At 43.9% G+C, this 18,483-nt stretch overlaps 4 non-coding genes across 4 annotated transcripts; all 4 read right to left on the bottom strand.

Annotated features, from left to right (window-relative positions):
* Positions 1 to 994: 994 nt before the first annotated feature.
* On the bottom strand, positions 995 to 1,187 carry LOC139750484 (U2 spliceosomal RNA). The gene has a single exon (XR_011713174.1). It is a non-coding gene; the product is annotated as a U2 spliceosomal RNA (small nuclear RNA).
* Positions 1,188 to 8,278: 7,091 nt separating this feature from the next.
* On the bottom strand, positions 8,279 to 8,471 carry LOC139750485 (U2 spliceosomal RNA). The gene has a single exon (XR_011713175.1). It is a non-coding gene; the product is annotated as a U2 spliceosomal RNA (small nuclear RNA).
* Positions 8,472 to 10,157: 1,686 nt separating this feature from the next.
* LOC139750486 (U2 spliceosomal RNA) lies at positions 10,158 to 10,350 on the bottom strand. Its single transcript, XR_011713176.1, has one exon. It is a non-coding gene; the product is annotated as a U2 spliceosomal RNA (small nuclear RNA).
* Positions 10,351 to 14,548: 4,198 nt separating this feature from the next.
* On the bottom strand, positions 14,549 to 14,711 carry LOC139750498 (U1 spliceosomal RNA). Its single transcript, XR_011713187.1, has one exon. It is a non-coding gene; the product is annotated as a U1 spliceosomal RNA (small nuclear RNA).
* Positions 14,712 to 18,483: the final 3,772 nt, after the last annotated feature.

An 18,483-nucleotide genomic window follows, 5' to 3' on the forward strand; every position in this document is an offset into this window, starting at 1 on the left:
CAGGCAAGCAGCCAGCTCTCAGAGGCAAAAACCAGAAATACTAATCTATAGTAGAGGAAAAGTGAGCCTACATTGCGGTGTAGGGCAAGTGAATCAAGTTTTGAAGCTAGTCAGACTGCTTTTGACTTCACATCAAACAGGACTCCAGGTTTCATAGATTGGCTTAGCTGTTTCGTGATGTGAAGTTTCCAAGACAGTGCAGATGTCTCTGTAATACCAAGCATGTATGTTCATTAAGAGGAATTCCAGATCCGTCAAAGGAAAGTTATTAATTTTCGAAAGGGATATGGGCAGAAACTGGGAAGCATTGAACTTAAAAACAGATTTCATCTACCCAATGGTAATTACTGTTCAAGTCCGAGCGTATTGAGGAAGTGGTGTCGAGACGAGATGCAATTGGAAAGAGAAGGAACAGATTTAAAGAGTGCGGAGGAATGCCTATCAGAGACCTAAAAGTTTATATTATGTTTCTCAGTTTTTAATTTCATAATTTTAATTCTAATATTTGGAACATAACCAGGATTGTACTCTGCAACAGCTCCAGGAGCTCCGAGTTTATCTCTACATTGACGACTTAGTTTTAGCACACCAGCTCCTGTACATGGGACCGAGACAGGCATTTTTAAAGGACAAAGTCACCACTTGCAGTACATGGGATTGAGATACTAAGTTGGAGACAGTCAGTTGGTTTTCGATCAATTTTCAGTTTAGATGACCCGCTTCTACCGTTACCAATTCCTCTGTGTCAGACTTTGGTTTCATCTACAGAAATGAAACCAAAGCATTCACAGACTGTGGGGATTATATGAAGCCTATAACTAGTTTACTTAGGCCGTTTTTAATATTAACATATTAGACTTCACATCACAAGAGACCTAAAATAGGGACATTCATTAACAATCTGTGCACCGCTGTACATTCTTTGCAAATAATGTTAATGTGTATTGTCTCCTACTTTCAATTCCTAACATCTAGAAGTTTTTCGTCTCCCCGGAGGGAGTGGACCAATCCCGGAGGTACTGCAATACCGGGCCGATCCGCGGCAAAGGTGGAGCAAGCCCCTAGCACTTCGCCATGATCCAAAAATCAGTTTAATATCGTGGATCCCACATGGGGATCGTATCAGATATTAAGCTGATAAGAACAGATACTACACTTTGATCTTAGCCAAAAGGCCGAGAAGCGATACTCAACCCAACCATTCACAGGACCCTGCTCATGACTACTGATGACTTAAAGCAACTTTGACTTCAGGTCAAGAAAGGCATATGCTTTTACTTCGTCAATAAACGCATATAACTATACTTGTAAGGTACAAGAACATATGCAATCAAGAATGGCGAAAACTATTACATCCTATACTAAGCTAGGTCTAGTATAATAAGTATATAAGAGCTATCCAAATCTGGTTTAGGGCGAATGTTCATAGAATAGAAAATATCAATAAGGAATATATCTTTGACTTTATGTAATCCGGCTCTGTTATAGTCTATCGAAATTTGAAGAATCGAGAACGAAGTGTATTCACGATGTTATTGATTGATAAAGATGGATTATTTTCTTTAGTCTGACCCCTTTCACACACGCACACCTATGTATACACCATAATCATAAGTAATGAACAGCGTTGGGGGAACTAATTTGGTTAAATGATGTACAAACCATAAAAGCCGTTCTTTTGTTATTCCTTTGAACAGATTGCATTTGTGTGTAACAAATGACCTGAAATATGAAGTAACTTGTCAAGTGTATGAAAGAAAACGTTGACCACAGTATATCTAGTGCACGGGGGAAACTCCTATACCTTTCTGTTGATACGCTAAACTCCAGAACTTCTGGGCAAACATTATTGAACAAGTAAAGGTAAAACCTTTTCTCATTCCGAGACTTACCCAGGTATGATAATGCGAGAAAGAGAGGAAGAAGAGTTAAAGGAAAAAGTCATTCAAAAACTAGCACCAAAGTTGGATAATACTACATGCATTTTTTCAGAGTATGGTCAGCATAAACTCCGTTCAAATCTTGGTGGCCCAACTGAGGAGGAATATTTTCAACGATGAACCATCAATGCTCCGTGAACTGCAATGGTCCCGAAAATGAAAGTTTATTTTCCCTTCAAATAATACACAATTTTCTTAACCATATATTTATTGCATAGTCGAGTGTTAGATTTCTTAAGACATGTTTGACATACTAGTGTAAATTTTTTCGGTGATATATGGTTGGGTCAACAGTACGTGCTTCCCATCGGTGGCTCCTGTACTACGAGGGAAATCCCAGCGATTGAAGAAGTCGTCTGCATTCCTTTTCCAAATCTTGGCATCCAGGAAAGGGAGCTCTTCAGGCTGCAGGGTCCTCCAGCTGATTGTCCAAGCCGAAAGTCGTAAGCTAATGTCTTAATAAGACGCCTGCCGCAATGAACCTGCCCAATAGAGATGAATCATTAGGGTACAGTTTACAATATCACATGCACGTGTATTTGTTCCATGTATAATATATACACTTCAACTTAGCATGTGTGTGACGAGAGCATGTAATACATTTCAAATCACCTCCAGCTGAATAGTTTACCAAATGCAGTTTATTAATCTCTCAACATGTGTATGTGCCCAATGTAATATTCCATTTATTTCTATTTGCAGTAGAACGGGTAAGGTAAGAGGTGGGGATATCTACGGGACTATATCATCAAGCAATACATACTTGGGAAGGCCTGGACGTCTGGACAAGCAGCAACAAAAAAGCGGAAGTGTCCCCTGTGTGGCATCTTGCTATTTATGTTGCCACAGGTTGACGAACGTGAAGTCTTCATCAGCAGCAGTCTCTTCACACGAACACAGTGTGTGTGTGTGCAGGACCGTCGTGTCTGTAGGAAATAACCGATACATCCAGGGATGAAAACTCTGTGGGGAATAAAGACAATTGTACAACAGGAACCAGTACGTATCAGGGAACATGTACAAGATATGATCATTCACTCCAGTCATATGAACAGAGAGGTCGCAAAAAAAAAAAAAAAAAAAAAAAAAAAAAAAAAAAAAACTGCTGACTCGACTCAAGGCCGAGGGTCCAAGAGGCAGGCAAGCAAGGAAGTGTCCCCATTTGACAATACAGTTCTAGCAGCACAAACGGGAAATGATGACTTTGATGATCATTTCCTCAGAAGCCTAAAACCCGTGCTTCGGCAACTGGAAGTAGTGAAAAAGCTAAAGTTTAGGAGTGAAGTACAAAATCCTCTATTACACCTTCCCGATGATACACCTACACAACATACCCTCAGTACCCATAGATTACGTACACACTTGGCCATGAAAGATAACCTACACAACATACCGGCATACCCTCAGTCCCCACAGATAAACCTACACAACATATCCCCAGTACCCACACATCACGATCTTGGCGGTGAAAGGCTGGGTATCAATGAAATCTCAAATGTTAATCCTGACTGAGGTGCACGTCTTGTGAATTCATTCCCTTAAGCAAAAATGTATGCACGAATAAAGAGTACCAGCAATTATAATCATCATCCATGCCACAAATTACATAATGTTTGACATTTAATGCTTAATTAATCATCTTACCTTAAGGCTGATGACCAGTCGTTCTTCTGCAGAAACTGCTTCCCTGTAGTCAATGTTCTTGTGTAGGTGTTTGCCGCACAAACAGATGCTGAAAAGTCTGGGGCTTCTTCATTCGCTCGTACTCCCAACCCTTTCTACTTGATGGAGCAGGTGGTGATTATATTCTCCATTCCATGGGATGCACCGTGTTTACGTAATTGTATGCCTGTGTTCTCGTGTCCTGATGTACAGCAAAAGTAATACCACCTTCTTAGTTTTCTCCGACATCACCATCTTACCACCTTCACTGCTGGTCTAACATCGTCACCGTCGCATTACGGTGTGCGGTGACGAGGCTTTTTCTGGTGTTTTATTTCGGCCGCATCTCGGGCGTCGCACATTGACGCCAGAATTTCTTTGTCAGAAAATGTCTGTTTGCGACTTTGGTGTGACTGTTCCCTTAAGGAACCATAGGACGTCTAATGCTCTCGTGGTACACGTGGATGAGAAGGTACATCTACTACCTAAGTGAGACGGAGCATTGGTGATGTATCGTGTGCTACAGAGGAGGGCAAGGAAGGCTCTGGAAGCGGCACATAGATAAGTGGAAGTTTCCACGAAGACGAGGTCGGGCTTTGTCAGCAGGGCGGAAGTTCCAGACCATGTTCTAATACGTGAATGGTCAGGCGAGGAAAGATCGGGACCAGTAGACCTGTCCAACCAATGTGGGAACTAGAAGCAAACGGAAATGATGACCAAAGCGTGTTATATGACCTTGTGTATTCTTCTACATGAAGACCTTGTGTCGAGAAGTCTAGAATAAAGACTCGTCTCAAACCTGGTGTTTCTCCGTAATCTCCATATCTTGCAATTTTAACAGTTGGCAAAAAAAAAAAAAATGGTTAATAGACATACATTATTATATATTTGATGACAGTATTTATACAGTGGCATTATAGGTGGTTGGTATGAATATATATCCATTACAATTAACCTCAAGAGGTTATCAGAGTTCGAGTTGCCAGCAAATTCACGTGGCACCAGAGGTCGTGTAGTTAGGGAATATTCTGAAGAGGAGGATTACCATGGGATACACATGGAGAAGTTGAACCTGCCTTAGTACCTATAGTGTACCGGACCCGTCAGTCTAAAGGAGGAAGGTTGAGGGGGGGTGATATGTCGACCAGCCTATGGCAGAGTATCTACTTTAAATAATGAGGTTCTGATTAAGTTACAAGAACTGCTGGAAGTTTGTTTTAAATAATGGCATACCTTGTAAACCATGCAATATTATATATATATATATATATATATATATATATATATATATATATATATATATATATATATATATATTTGTCCCAAAACAAAAGTTTGTTGATTTAACGGCTAGCGATCTAAGAGGAAGATCATTAGGCCTGCATCCCTTTTTGATTTTCGACTGTATAAAGTTCCAATATCATCTCGCAAGTACTATCTTAACCTACTGGGAAAAATAATACCATCTAAACCTATTGGGAAAAATAAAATATAGATGATACAACAGGAGACAAAATATAGACACGAATAAAAAGTTGGCAAGTGCGTTCTGTGCCAATGTGGCAGCAAACTTCACCCAAGCACAGTAGCCACTGGCGCAGCTGCCAGATGGCCCTTCACCATGACAATTAGTACACACACAAGTTATATAATATTAACATTGCAATTCGTCAGCTGGACACCATAACAGAACCAGCTCCAAACAAAAACCACCCCACATCCAGGCCTTTTTTTCCTCTACTTGGTCCGACACGGGCCTTTGCTTGTTCGGAGGCCCCTTCCCTGGTTTTATGGATGGTATGTCGGCGTCTTGTGTCTCTCCTCAAGGTCTTCCGAGACGCATGGAACCTCTTCTAGAGATAGTGTTGGGCGCACGAAGTCTAAGAGTGACCTGCAGAAGTACCTAGAAAGTGTACCATACCAGACAGGTTGTAGGAGATATGTGGACCCAGAAACATCTAAAGTAGATACTGTAATAAGAATCAGATTAGGTTACAAATATTGCTGGAAGTTTCTTGCAAGAGTCACTGGCATACCTTGTAAATTATGCAACTAAGAAAATTATTACACACTGACTATGTATTTACCTCAGAAACAACGTTTGTTGGATTTAACAGCCAGCGACCTATGAGGAAGATCCTTAGGCTTGCAATCCTTTTTGATTTTTGACTATCAAGTCCCTACATAATGACCCTACAAGTACCATCTAAAACCTATTGGGAAAAATAATATAGACGATAGAATAGATGACAAAATATATACACTGGAATAATGAGTTGGTAGGTGGGTACCGTGTTAACGTGGCAGCAGACACCTTCCAGTCGGCACAACATCCACTGGTGCAGCTGCCAGATGATCTGCGAAAAGATAAGCCTTCACCTCGGCTTATCTTCACATCGGCAATCCGTCAGCTCGACACAACAGAACCAGCACCATACCAAACCACCCCTGCCCCAGGCCAGCAGCATAATGGGTAAATATATCCGCTGACCAAATAACCTGCTCAAAGCAAGTAGCCACACCCCTGAAGTCAGCCCCGGCACAGACTTGAACCGACGAACCACCTTACTTAAGTTTCCTTGTGAAAAGGTAATTTGTTAATTACACCGATATCACCAAGGGATTGAACGATTTCTATTTCCCCTTAAAATAATGCACTACACTTTTCCTTTCTTATATATGTTGCATTGGAGGAGTACGTGGTCTTTTGTTACACTTCTAAGACATGTTTGACATCCTGGTGTTTTATGATTACAGTTGGGTGCCCTATGTACAGTTGTGACGGACGGTCGAGCAGGACTTCCTCCCCTCTATTCCATCTTTACGAGGTCGTCCAGTTCCGCTACTTCCGGCTCGTATTTTTTTTTTGCGATGGTCAGGCTGGTCCATCGACTTGAGCCACAGAAGAAATATCGATTTCTTTCCCAAGGCAGGACTCCCTCAGCTCCCGAGGAAATACCTGGGTGCCTGGTCATTGCAACATTACGGCAATGAACAGCCAGACTGGCTGGCTGAAATCAAGATGATATCTTTGTTACACGAGTTTAATGTATTGATGTTGGCCTGAACTTCATTTGACAGTGTATCCAGAGTATCTATAGCTTTAGGAGCTTATAACTACCAGGTAAATTTACTTGTTTAATAAAAGTATATAATATATGGCTTTAGCAATGGAAAATAAATCCGCACAGGAAACAGATGTAGGGGTCTGGCAACCTGTACCTAAGAAAACATTCGTTCGACCCCCACACATTCACCCGTCTTGGTGGAATCTGTGCACCAGTGGACACATGATAAGTGACCTTAGGAAATCGCTGGTGTACCTCACTATGGCGCGTTCCTTTCTCACCGAGAGCCAGTTGGGTCTTAAATCCTTTTTATTCTGGACATCTCCCAAGGAAGTATTCTAACAAGGGTTCAGCTCTTGCATTTTCAGATCAGAATTCTCTCTCGGGAAGTGTATTCCGAAAGCCAGGAGCCTGACGCTTCTGTCGACCAACTGTTCGTATTAATGCGAGACGACAGGCAGTAGGGTTTCTTCTGGCCATCGGAATACCACACTAGCGTTAATTCATCACGACGTTGCTGGAACGGAGGTAAATTTCCCTCAACTTCCAATCGCAGGAACTCGGGTACATGACAGAGCTCCAAGACATTCTCACGCATTTATTCTGCAACACATCCTTCTCAATCACCTGGGAGCCATAGTCTAGTTTACTTCTAATAAGGACCTTGCACAACATTAAGATTTCTTCTGTTCCCGAAAATGAACCCCCAAAAGGTTACTTAATATTTTTTAATACATTTCATCAAATAAAATGCCTTTTCCAATTTAATTTGTCAAAGTCTAATCCAACCCGACTGCAAAAAGGAATCGGGTTGTCTAATTTTAGCTGCAAAGATTTGGGAGTGTATTCTTTTCGGGGGGAAAAAACCGTGACACATTTATCTGGTGAAAACTTAAACCCCCACTGTACCATCTCAGACCATGCATCAAAACCAGGGAACGGGCCAAGCAGAAGTCCAACCATCTTAAAAACTAGCGCCCAAAACAAAAGAATTTGGAAATCATTTTTTAAATGTTGCCGAGCAGGTGTGTTTTCCTATAAATAGCGTGATATCTAAATAAGAAAATTTTACTGTATGATTGGAATGTAAATAGTCATTTAGAATACTATTACGGGGTCTTTTTCTCTACAGATGTGTGTGGATGTATCCGTTTGATACTTTATATCATATGAATCAGTCCTCACACCCTCACATGCATTAAGCCTTGCACCAGTATTCGATATATTGTCACCAATTTCTTCAGTGATGATGGTCAGGGAACACCTCTATTCGTTATATAACCACGTCTTCCCTTCCGTTTCTTTTACAAAAGCTTATCGTAAAATTCCATATTCTCATGTTTCACCGCTTTCCTTCCTTGGTAGTTTCAGTCTCATTCATGCTAAATATATTCACACCCTAAAGAGGTTTTACGAAACACATGAAACATTAGGAAAATTGCCTTTAGATGACATATTCGACTTCATATTACAAGGGATAGCTAAAGAGGGGCTTAGATTACACTGTCTATGCACGGATACACATAATTAACAGTAAACATTAATCCGGTGACGTACAAACATTTAGAAACATTTCATTTTCTCAGATGGAAGTTTTCGTCTCCCCGGAGGGAGTGGACCAATCCCGGAGGTACTGCAATACCGGGCCGATCCGCGGCAAAGGTGGAGCAAGCCCCTAGCACTTCGCCATGATCCAAAAATCAGTTTAATATCGTGGATCCCACATGGGGATCGTATCAGATATTAAGCTGATAAGAACAGATACTACACTTTGATCTTAGCCAAAAGGCCGAGAAGCGATACCAGAACATACCATTTCCGGGACCGAACTCATGACTACTGATGACTTCAAGCTGTCTCAAGTTCAAGTAAATAAAGGCATACCAGGATATTTACGAATGTGCATACCAGAATAAATTGCATCACATCGAGCTGGATTTAGTGAGGATATACAAGCTAAAAACTTTTTAGTGTTACTCTTCGTAACAAAAAATTAGTACCTAACGAGTCTAAAATTTAGATCATTAATTCTGATTAGGAAATCTTTCAAAATTTCTAAATGGTGAATACAGTTACTAAAAACGTCAAAATAATTCAACATAATCTAAAAAAAAAAATCAAAATGACAATTCAACATACTGACAAAGGCATATTCAAACACTCGCACAGAGGATTACATACACACACAACCAAACGTCATGATCAGAGAGGGATGGTATACGTTGTTAGGTCTATTAAGGAACAAACCATGACAAAATCCGAACGTGTTTTTAATGTGAAATTATCACAATTGGGTCATAAAAACCACGGAACCGGCCGCCAACTGGCGAAGTCCGTGTTGGACCAAGTCCGACGATCTTTTAAAATAAAGAGTCAGATATTCTTGTGTAAATATATTCAAAAGTTATACCTGACAACACGAACGTAGAAAGGAAAACGTTGACCACAGCAAAGCTTGCGTGTGGGGAAAACTATCTTTATATGTCTCACTTTCACATATTGAAACTTTACACAAGTTCTTGAAAATTATTTAATACTTCGTTTTATATATATAAACGCCATGATTCACCAATGTTTATGTTCATACAAGAGAAAGAACGGTTGAGTTTCAGCGCTGTCGGTGCTGGTCATAACGTTTAGTTAGCTTAGTTCACCAGCTGCAACTCTAATATTGGTGCTATTTTTTTTTTTTAAGTTTGTGAAGTTATCAGTAAATCTAATAATTCCATACGACAGTTTACCCAGGGTTGTTGGTCTCACCGAGAGGTGACCGCAAGAAAACCCAACCCGTCCCGGGTGCCCAGCCTTAGACACACCTTACTGGCAAAGTTGTTTGTCTCTACCATGTTTTGAGAGACATTCTGTCCCACCCCATCGTCTGGGGTAGTGCGCCACCAGAGATTATGTGCCATAATCCCAACAGGATAGATATCCTTAAGCCATTCACCTAGGGGATATCCAACAGTGGTCGCGACTGAAACGTGTGTATGTATTAAAAATAGGAATACGCTATTTGTACAGATCCATGCGTCTAGATCGACGACTTCGGCCTCACACAATCCGTTCCTGATCAGCAAAGTTACTGATGGTCGGGCGGGAGCGGTTGAGATAGCCATGTACTTGGGTTAACCAGTTTATGCACAGATACAGACTTCAAAAGACGAAAGAACCATATGCAACTCCTGGTCCGGACCATAAGTGAATACCCACCCCCCAGATGAATACAGCACGCTCAGCACCATATCCAAAGGAAGTTGCCTACATCTCAGAAGACCTTGAACACACACACGACACCAACATACCATGCATAAAAACCAGGGAACGGGTTGCCAGCAGGCAAAGAAAGGCCCGTGCCGGTCCAAGCAAACGTCCGACAATCTCAAAGAAAAAGAGACATTGAACTTTTATTTGGTGGACGTACACTTCATTTCTACACTTCATTTCCCATTTCATTTTCTCAATACATGAAAATCTTAAGTCTCCCCGGAGGGAGTGGACCAATCCCGGAGGTACTGCAATACCGGGCCGATCCGCGGCAAAGGTGGAGCAAGCCCCTAGCACTTCGCCATGATCCAAAAATCAGTTTAATATCGTGGATCCCACATGGGGATCGTATCAGATATTAAGCTGATAAGAACAGATACTACACTTTGATCTTAGCCAAAAGGCCGAGAAGCGATACTCAACCAAACCATTTTCAGGACCGAACTCATGACTACTGATGACTAAGCAGCTTCAAATTAGTAAAGGTATACTAGTACATTTATATGCAAGTTATACGCATCAGAGAATAACAAAAACTGTATCCTAAATTGGGATGGGTTTATTTTAGTAAGGATGTATTAGCTTTTTCAAAACGTCTTTAAGGCGACTGTTCATATGAAAAAAAAAAATTTTTTTAGGACTTTCTATAATCTCTATTTTCAGTAAGGAAAGTATTCAAAAATGTGTTAATGATGAGTGTATACACCTAGATATTTTCACTGAAAATAGACATTAGTGTTAAATCTGACCCTTCACACACATTTTCACTGAAAATAGAAATGATTATTGTTTAGTCTGACCCTTCACACACGTACACTGTTTAGTCTGACCCTTCACACACGTACACAAGCATATATATACGTATATACTCAATCACAAGAATGACCAGAGTGAGGGGAGGGGGATATTCGTTATTAAGTCAATTTTGGAACAAACTACAACAAAAGCCGTACGTTTGTTATTGATGTGAAATGAGCACATTTGTGCGAAATATATACACCAAATATACCTGTCAACACAAGCGTAAGAAGGAAAACGTCGACCACATACCTTGGGCGAGGGGGATACTCTTACATCTTTCTGGCTGTATTGTGTCTTTTCACTGTTTGGCAGACGAGACAGGGCGACCTGCTTGGCACGGTACAAGGTCATAGTAACTATGAACGACCCGTCGTCATGGATCTCTTCAAGTTGTGAAGCTGACATGGTCAACACGTTTATAATGTTTGCAGCAGCACCATACACGACACTCGGATCCTGATTTTGGATTATTTTCCATCTTTTCGTTCTTACCGTTTCTCAAGCGTGGCAAAGACTGGAGCACAATAATCAAGCAGGGAGCGGACTAGTTTGGATGTATTATAACCTGAGTAGAGGAAAGTCATCAAGTCTGTAGACTGGAGAGGGACCTCGTGACCCTAATCAGTGGTTCTGTTCCTTCCCTCGCATTACACAACGCATACGGGAAGCAAACAACAGGCAAGACAACGGAAACTGCCTTCGCCAAGCGAAGACCAACACAAAGCAATGACACGGAGCAGGGACACTGCCCCAGGGGCCGACAGAATAACTTACTCCATGCTACGCCGCGCTGGAGAAGCCAGACACGAGGCACTGCTGCAGGTCTTCTACGCTTCGGGCAGTGCAGAAACTTCCAGTGGAATGGAAAAGGGCAGACATCCAGCTTATTCTCAAGCACAGAGAAACCATGACCCATCTCCCTCCTCAGATGCATTGCCAAGACGGCAGAGAGGATAGTTCTCAACAGGCTCAACAGAAAACACCGGGACATGCGTCAATGTAAAAGAGAGAATGAACACCATCGACAGCAATAGTGGTCTTCCTGGACCTGGAAAACCTAAACCAACAGTCAAGAACGAGTACGATTCCAAGGAGTCATCTCGTCGTACAAGCCCCTTTGAAAATGGCACCCCACAAGGAGAAATCCAAGCCCAACACTTCAACATCCTGATGGAGAACTTAGTGAAGATCCCCTTCAGGTCTTCGGTTAAGCTCCTCTGCTACGCCGATGATCTTCAGCTGATAGTGCGAGGGCGCACGAGAGTTGACAATGCCCAACACGCACTCAAGCTGGTTGAAAGAGTGCAACAGACGGACTCGAGATCAACTACCAAAACAAGGGCGATGGCCCTCTGCTCCACGGGACCAGACATGATGTTCTCCATCCAAGGAACGCCAGTAACCTGGGTCGACACCCACCAGTGTCTTGGAGTGTGGTTTAACCGAAACCTTTGCTTCAGGAACAAAAAACGAGCCCAGCCGCTGGGGCTAACATGGAGGTGCTTAAGACTACACCGCCGCCATCAGATCGCTAGTAGACTACTAAGCTCCTGCACTCGGTGGCTAACATTGAAGTCAACCAAAATGATGCACTCAGGACCATGCTGGGAGCTCCCATGTGGACCAGGATCTGCAACCTGCAGATAGAGACTGGGCTGCCGCCCATACAAGCAAGTCAAGCAGGCGACAGCGGCGATCCGAGCTAATGCCATCGCGTATGGATCCGCACCGTCGACGGTGCGGGTCTCGCTCCATCTACTACCGTGCTTCAGGTTAGTGGATGGGTTAATAGTAGGAACCGCTTCCTGTCCGGGTCTGATTATGTGAAGGCCGTCCAAGTGAGGATTGGCGCTTTACGTACCCCCGCCAGGGCTTCCAGAGTCCGGCCCGAGATCAACGGCCTCTGACATGTCATAAGCACGGTACGCTTAGGCATATCGCTCAGATGTGCCGAAGTACCCTTGGTGGGAGGGTAAAGAGGCACGATATCATCAGTGCCTATTTTGCCGGACGATTGAGACGGGTTACGAAGTGTCCTGTGAGCCCCGCACTCCGATTGTGGGATTCTTTAGGAAGCCGGACACCGTGGCTTCCAAAGGTACAGAGACTTGTCATCGACGCAAGTCTTTGGTGCCCTTTTCGCGCTTCCAGCTGCACATCAGTAAAAGTGCAGCTATTATGGCACCCCGGAATAACACCTTTAGAAAACGCAAACACATGCTAAAGAGTGATTACCTAGATTCATAATTCAGTACAGAGGAAAAACACATTGGAGTGTTTTGTTTCTTCCATTTTGACCCGGACAAGTTTTCTTTAGCGATTTAATAATGACATCTTGAACTCGACCATATCAGCTGGCTATTTCACAGATACTTGGAAAGGCTCATTAATACGCCGAATACCACCAAAACATGGATAAAATCCTCATGTAGCAACTGACTTTCGGCCAATATCCTTTCTCGAAGTCCCAGGCAAACTTCTTGAAAGATTAAGAGAAGACTGCGCAACCATTTGGAGAGCAACAACCTGCATAATGATAATTCAGGTATGAAAGGGGTATATACAACAGGCAATAACACTCGACAGCCATTGCACAAAAATGCAAACTTGGGGACGGTGACAAATAATTTTGAGAGGTCATGAAAGCTTTCGATAAAGTCTGGCACTTAAGTTTGAAATATAAAATCCTTCACCTTAACTTACCAATAACCACAGAAAAACTTGAAGTGATTTCCTCGACGACAAGGGAGGCAAAGATTACAAAACTGGCAATTATATTGGCACACCTATTGACTTCCAATCCGGAATATATGTTGTGTGTGCTATTGTCTGTTGTGTTCCCCCTTAATATCCGAATCCCAACTGATCATCATTATGCAGGTTATTCCATTCCAAATGGTCACGCAGTCTTCTCTTAACTTTCAAAAGGTTTGTCTGGGACTTCGAGAAGGGATATTGGCCGAAAAATAGATGCTACGCGAGGATTTTTCCCGTGTTTTGCTATTAGGTTTTTTTTTTTACAAGTATCTGGGAAGTAGCCAGCTGATAGGGTTGAGTCAAAGATGCTGGCGAGTCTGGTAACTGCAGAACGTGATAAGTTTTGGCGTTTTATTTATCCCACTGACCCGGGCAAGTTTTCTTTAATGAGCTGATAACGAGTACTTCCTCTGTGCTGAATTCTGAATCAAGATAATCACCGTTTAACCTGTGTATGTCTGCATTATCATAAGGTGTTATTCTGTGTTGTTCAAAAAATCCTTTACTGTTGTTGTGGTGGGAGGGCCAATCATCATCTTGACAGACCTTCTGCTAGATATTTCTATGTATACTTTCTTTTTTCTCTCATTAATGTATATCTCTTCCGTTTTCGTCTAGAAGGTAACGTTTTGGCCTGTTAATGTTTTCGATTTTCTGTTTTCCAGATGTGCCTGCCTCTACTAAAGGTATCGACGGCTACCTGTGCCCTACCGTGAAACCCCCTACCAACCCTGCCTCTACTGATGGGGTAAACGTTTTGGTTCATTTGGTCGCAGTTTCTTGCGTAGCGAGGAAGCGGAAATAACAGGAACAAATGTCCTTATTTGGTCACATTCTCTAGCTACCACGGCTAAAGCCGAAACAAGAGCCTCTTATCCACAGCAAAGCCTCCCCACACCTTCCTGTGGTTTCCCCTGACGCCTTAATAAATTATGGTGCAGCCCACTGACAGTAAATCGTCCCGTGTACAACTTCCTCCTGCACGACTTCCATCTCCCAAGTATTGTCAGCGAGGAGGTTACCTGACCATTTCTAGTATATCATCACTACCTTTTAAGGGGGATAGCGCGAACGCAGTCCCCCACTTGTAAAAATTACGCACTCGAGTTAACCACTTTTGGGTTAATCGCAAGGGTCAGCGCCACCTTAGTGCAATGGTGAGCCTCGCCCTGGGAGAACCACCTTCGTGATCATGGTATCTCCTGTGCCAGGTAAGTATGCTTTTCCAACAAACACCAGCACCCACACCAAACCCTACTGATTACCTTCCATTATATTCTGCACTTTTATGTAACTGCAAAAAAGATTAAGTAGAAAAAAAAAGAACATTTTTAAAATGTTATTAGCTTATTTTAAACGATTTCATACATAAAATATTAATAACCCTAAGGTCAATGCAATTTTGAAACGAAGAAAATATTAAATTCGCACCAAGTTACATAATCATACTATAAACAAACATCCATCACATGTAGCCAGCTACACTCAGTCTAGGGCTCCTATAAACGAGATGTAATTTTTTCCAGACAAGTGCTCAGATTTCCCTACACAGTGAAAATTTTCCGATGACAAGTTCAACTTATTTTCAAGTATGCGTATAAAGGTTCATGGAAATGCAGAATATTCCCATCCTCCCTCCCTCAGAATTACAAGCCTAGCACGGGGGACTGGCTTAAACTAGTAAATTCAAAATTATTTTTTTTTTTAAGTGGTTTTTAGAGCATTCGCCTTTTTTGTATCCTTGTACCTTCCAGCTAAACAATACATACGAGCATTGTTTAATGACACTTTACATACCAAATGAAAATGTTAAGCGTTTCAAACAGTATTCAATCAGAATAGCGCATATTTAGCAACTGTTCCGTGGATGTGTTGCCAGCTTGCATGATTCTGATGGAAAACATTACTATTCGAAGACAAACGTTAAGAAAAAAGTACTGATTAAATTAATTGTAATGTATTCGAGAAGTTGATTTGGGCAAATTATTGGTATAACTTTAGAAGTATGCCAATAACTCGTTCACTGATACACTGGGTTTCCCCAATTTACCATATTCTAGCTTAACTTAACTTTTAGCTTAGTGAAGCATTTACCCTACCCTTCCCTTTCCTCTAAATTGTGTTTATATTGTGTTAACAATCTCTTCGTTTTTTTTCAGGCAAGCGAGTTTTTATCGATGTTTCTGGATCACTGGTACGTCTGATGAAGGCAGAATACCATATGAGGCCAGGCTAGACAACCACCAAAGTCAAGCGTCTTCCCCAGGTCCAGTACTTTTTTTCCCTGTCATCAGGCTCGCCAAACATTTTTCTGGACCCATCTAGGCCGAGATATCGTAAACTCTCTAATCGACCGGAGATGCTTTTAGATACGTCTGAGGATGCGCTTCCATCAACGCCACTAGCAAAGCCACCGCCGGAAAAGATGGATGGACCACCGACGAAAGCAGAAAACGCCGCCGTAACTCAGGGGGGAAACTGCGCGACAACCGCAACCAACACCGCCGTAACTCAGGGGGGAAACTGCGCGACAACCGCAACCAACACCGCCGTAACTTAGGGGGGAAACTGCGCGACAACCGCAACCAACACCGCCGTAACTCAGGGGGGAAACTGCGCGACAACCACAACCAACACCGCCGCCACTACGAGCTCAACTCTGTCGCACCCCAAGTTCCGATCAGAGATATGTAATCGGCATATGCCATCATTACAGGCATAGAGGAGTAGTTACCAATGCCAATTTCACGGTCAAACCCAACCTCAAGGGGGTGACGACTCTCCAACCCAAAGATACCTCCGCCCACGCCCTGGATGTCCTTTTAGAGGACTCGAGCTCGGCCACCAAACTAGACCCGGCCGTGAAAGAAACCAAATACGTGGTACTGAAGTACCCTAAGGAACTGACCCTGGATCCCCTGGAAAAACCATCAAGGTTCTGAAGACGACCATTCCTCCCGCGGTTTTATCCGTCCCAGCCATTCCGCGGATCCCCCGACCCCAACAAATGATTGCTTCCTTTATGGCGGAGACTGTTGCCTACTTCGATTTGTTACTACTACTCGACCCCACAAAAACATCGTGGGGCGTGGACGTCCTAAATGTTGCCCTGGACCACTTGCGTCAGGGTGACAGCCTCGCCGCCGCCAGGGCCGCTGCAAAACACGCATCGCAGATGCTAAGTTCTTGCAGCCCGCCCCAAGACCGCCCGCATCGTGGTGAAGGTGGTTCAAGGCAGTCAGCGAACCAGGGCCGTGCACGCCAAGCGGAGGAGACACCTTTGCGCGGGAACCGGCTTAGAAGGGAGCAATACCGCAAAACACAGAGGCTCTATCGAGAAAATAGGTCTTTGGCTGCTGGACAGATCCTCAAAGGTGATTGGGAGGTACCGCCAACTTCGGTTGGGCCTGAACGCCTCATTCCCTTCTGGGGGGCTCTCTTCTCTCGACCATCTGAGCCGGACGAACGTGTCATTACTGACTACGACCAATATAGTGAACAAATGGCAAGAGTTATTACCATAGACGAGGTAGCACATCACCTCAAGGCGACTCGAACATCTGCCCCTGGACCTGATGGAATGACGACGCGGTTACTGAAGTCCATTCCTCCGAGGGTACTGGCCAAGATGTTCAACCTTTGGCTTGCTACGTCTGCACTGCCAGAGCCATTCAAGGCGAACAGAACGGTGCTGATACCAAAGGTCCCTAACCCTACCGAGCCCAAGGACTACCGCCCAATTACAATCTCATGCGCGGTAGTCCGACTGCTCCATAAGATACTGAGCAGCCGCATCTCAAGCCTCATCAAGATCGACGAGGCTCAAAAGGCATTTGTCCCAGTCGACGGATGCCTTGAGAACTTGACGATCTTAGATGCGATCGTCGGTCGTGCGCGAGCACACGCCCACGGTGTGCACCTGGCATTCCTAGACATGGCAAAAGCGTTCGATAGTGTTAACCATAGCACTATCGAACGTGCCATGTCGCGGAAGGGCATTCCTGCCCTAGTCAGGTCATATATTATGTCGACGTACGACCGAGCCTTCACCAAAATCGAAGGCAGCGATGGGATGTCTGAGAAAATCAATATGACTCGTGGGGTCAAGCAGGGCGACCCATTATCGCCGATGCTCTTCAACCTGGTGATTGACGAGGGAATCACTAGGGTGAAGGAGACCGGCGTAGGGGTAAAGTTAGGTGACAAGACCGTATCAGCATTGGCTTTCGCTGACGACTTGGTTCTGGTAGCGCAGACGCCCACTGGCTTGCAAAAGGCAATGGACGTCATGGCTGTGACCCTCGCGGGGGGGGCGGGCTTCAAGTAAACCCAGGGAAATGTCGTACCCTCAGCATGGAGGTTGGCGGCAAGCGAAAGACTTGGTACGTAAATAAAAATAGGACGTATCAGGTCTTGGGCAGCGCCGTCGGCTCCATGAGTGCTGAGGACGATTATAAGTACCTCGGAATTCTCGTCGGGGCCGGGGGTCGCCGGAAGTCTTATGGGGCCTTGCTAGAAGAGGGGCCGAGAAACATCACCAGAGCCCCTCTAAAACCCCAACAACGAATTGCGCTGCTGGTAGAACATCTGATCCCCAAGCTCATGCATCGACTTGTGTTGGGGGAAGTATATAAGACAGTTAGCACGCGTGGACAGGCAGGTGCGAGTGGCGGTTCGCCGCTGGCTTCGCCTAGCCCATGACGTGCCCTGCGCATTCTTCCACTCGACATCTGGAGATGGTGGGCTGGGCATACCAGACTTTGTGTCAACCGTCCGGCTAAACAAACAAGCGCGGTTCGAGAAACTTCTCACCTCGTCCGACCCAGTAATTCAGGCGGCTGTTCGGGAGCCTGCAGTCTTGAGCAAGCTGCAGTGCTGGTCCGGACCCGCATGCATTGCCGGTCGACAGGCGGGGAGTAAGACCGAACGTCAGCACGTATGGCTTGCTAATCTGATCAGCACTGTTGACGGTGCGGCTCTCGCTCCATCTA

This window comes from Panulirus ornatus, chromosome 9, assembly GCF_036320965.1.
Source record: "Panulirus ornatus isolate Po-2019 chromosome 9, ASM3632096v1, whole genome shotgun sequence".
Taxonomy (NCBI): Eukaryota; Metazoa; Arthropoda; class Malacostraca; order Decapoda; family Palinuridae; genus Panulirus; species Panulirus ornatus.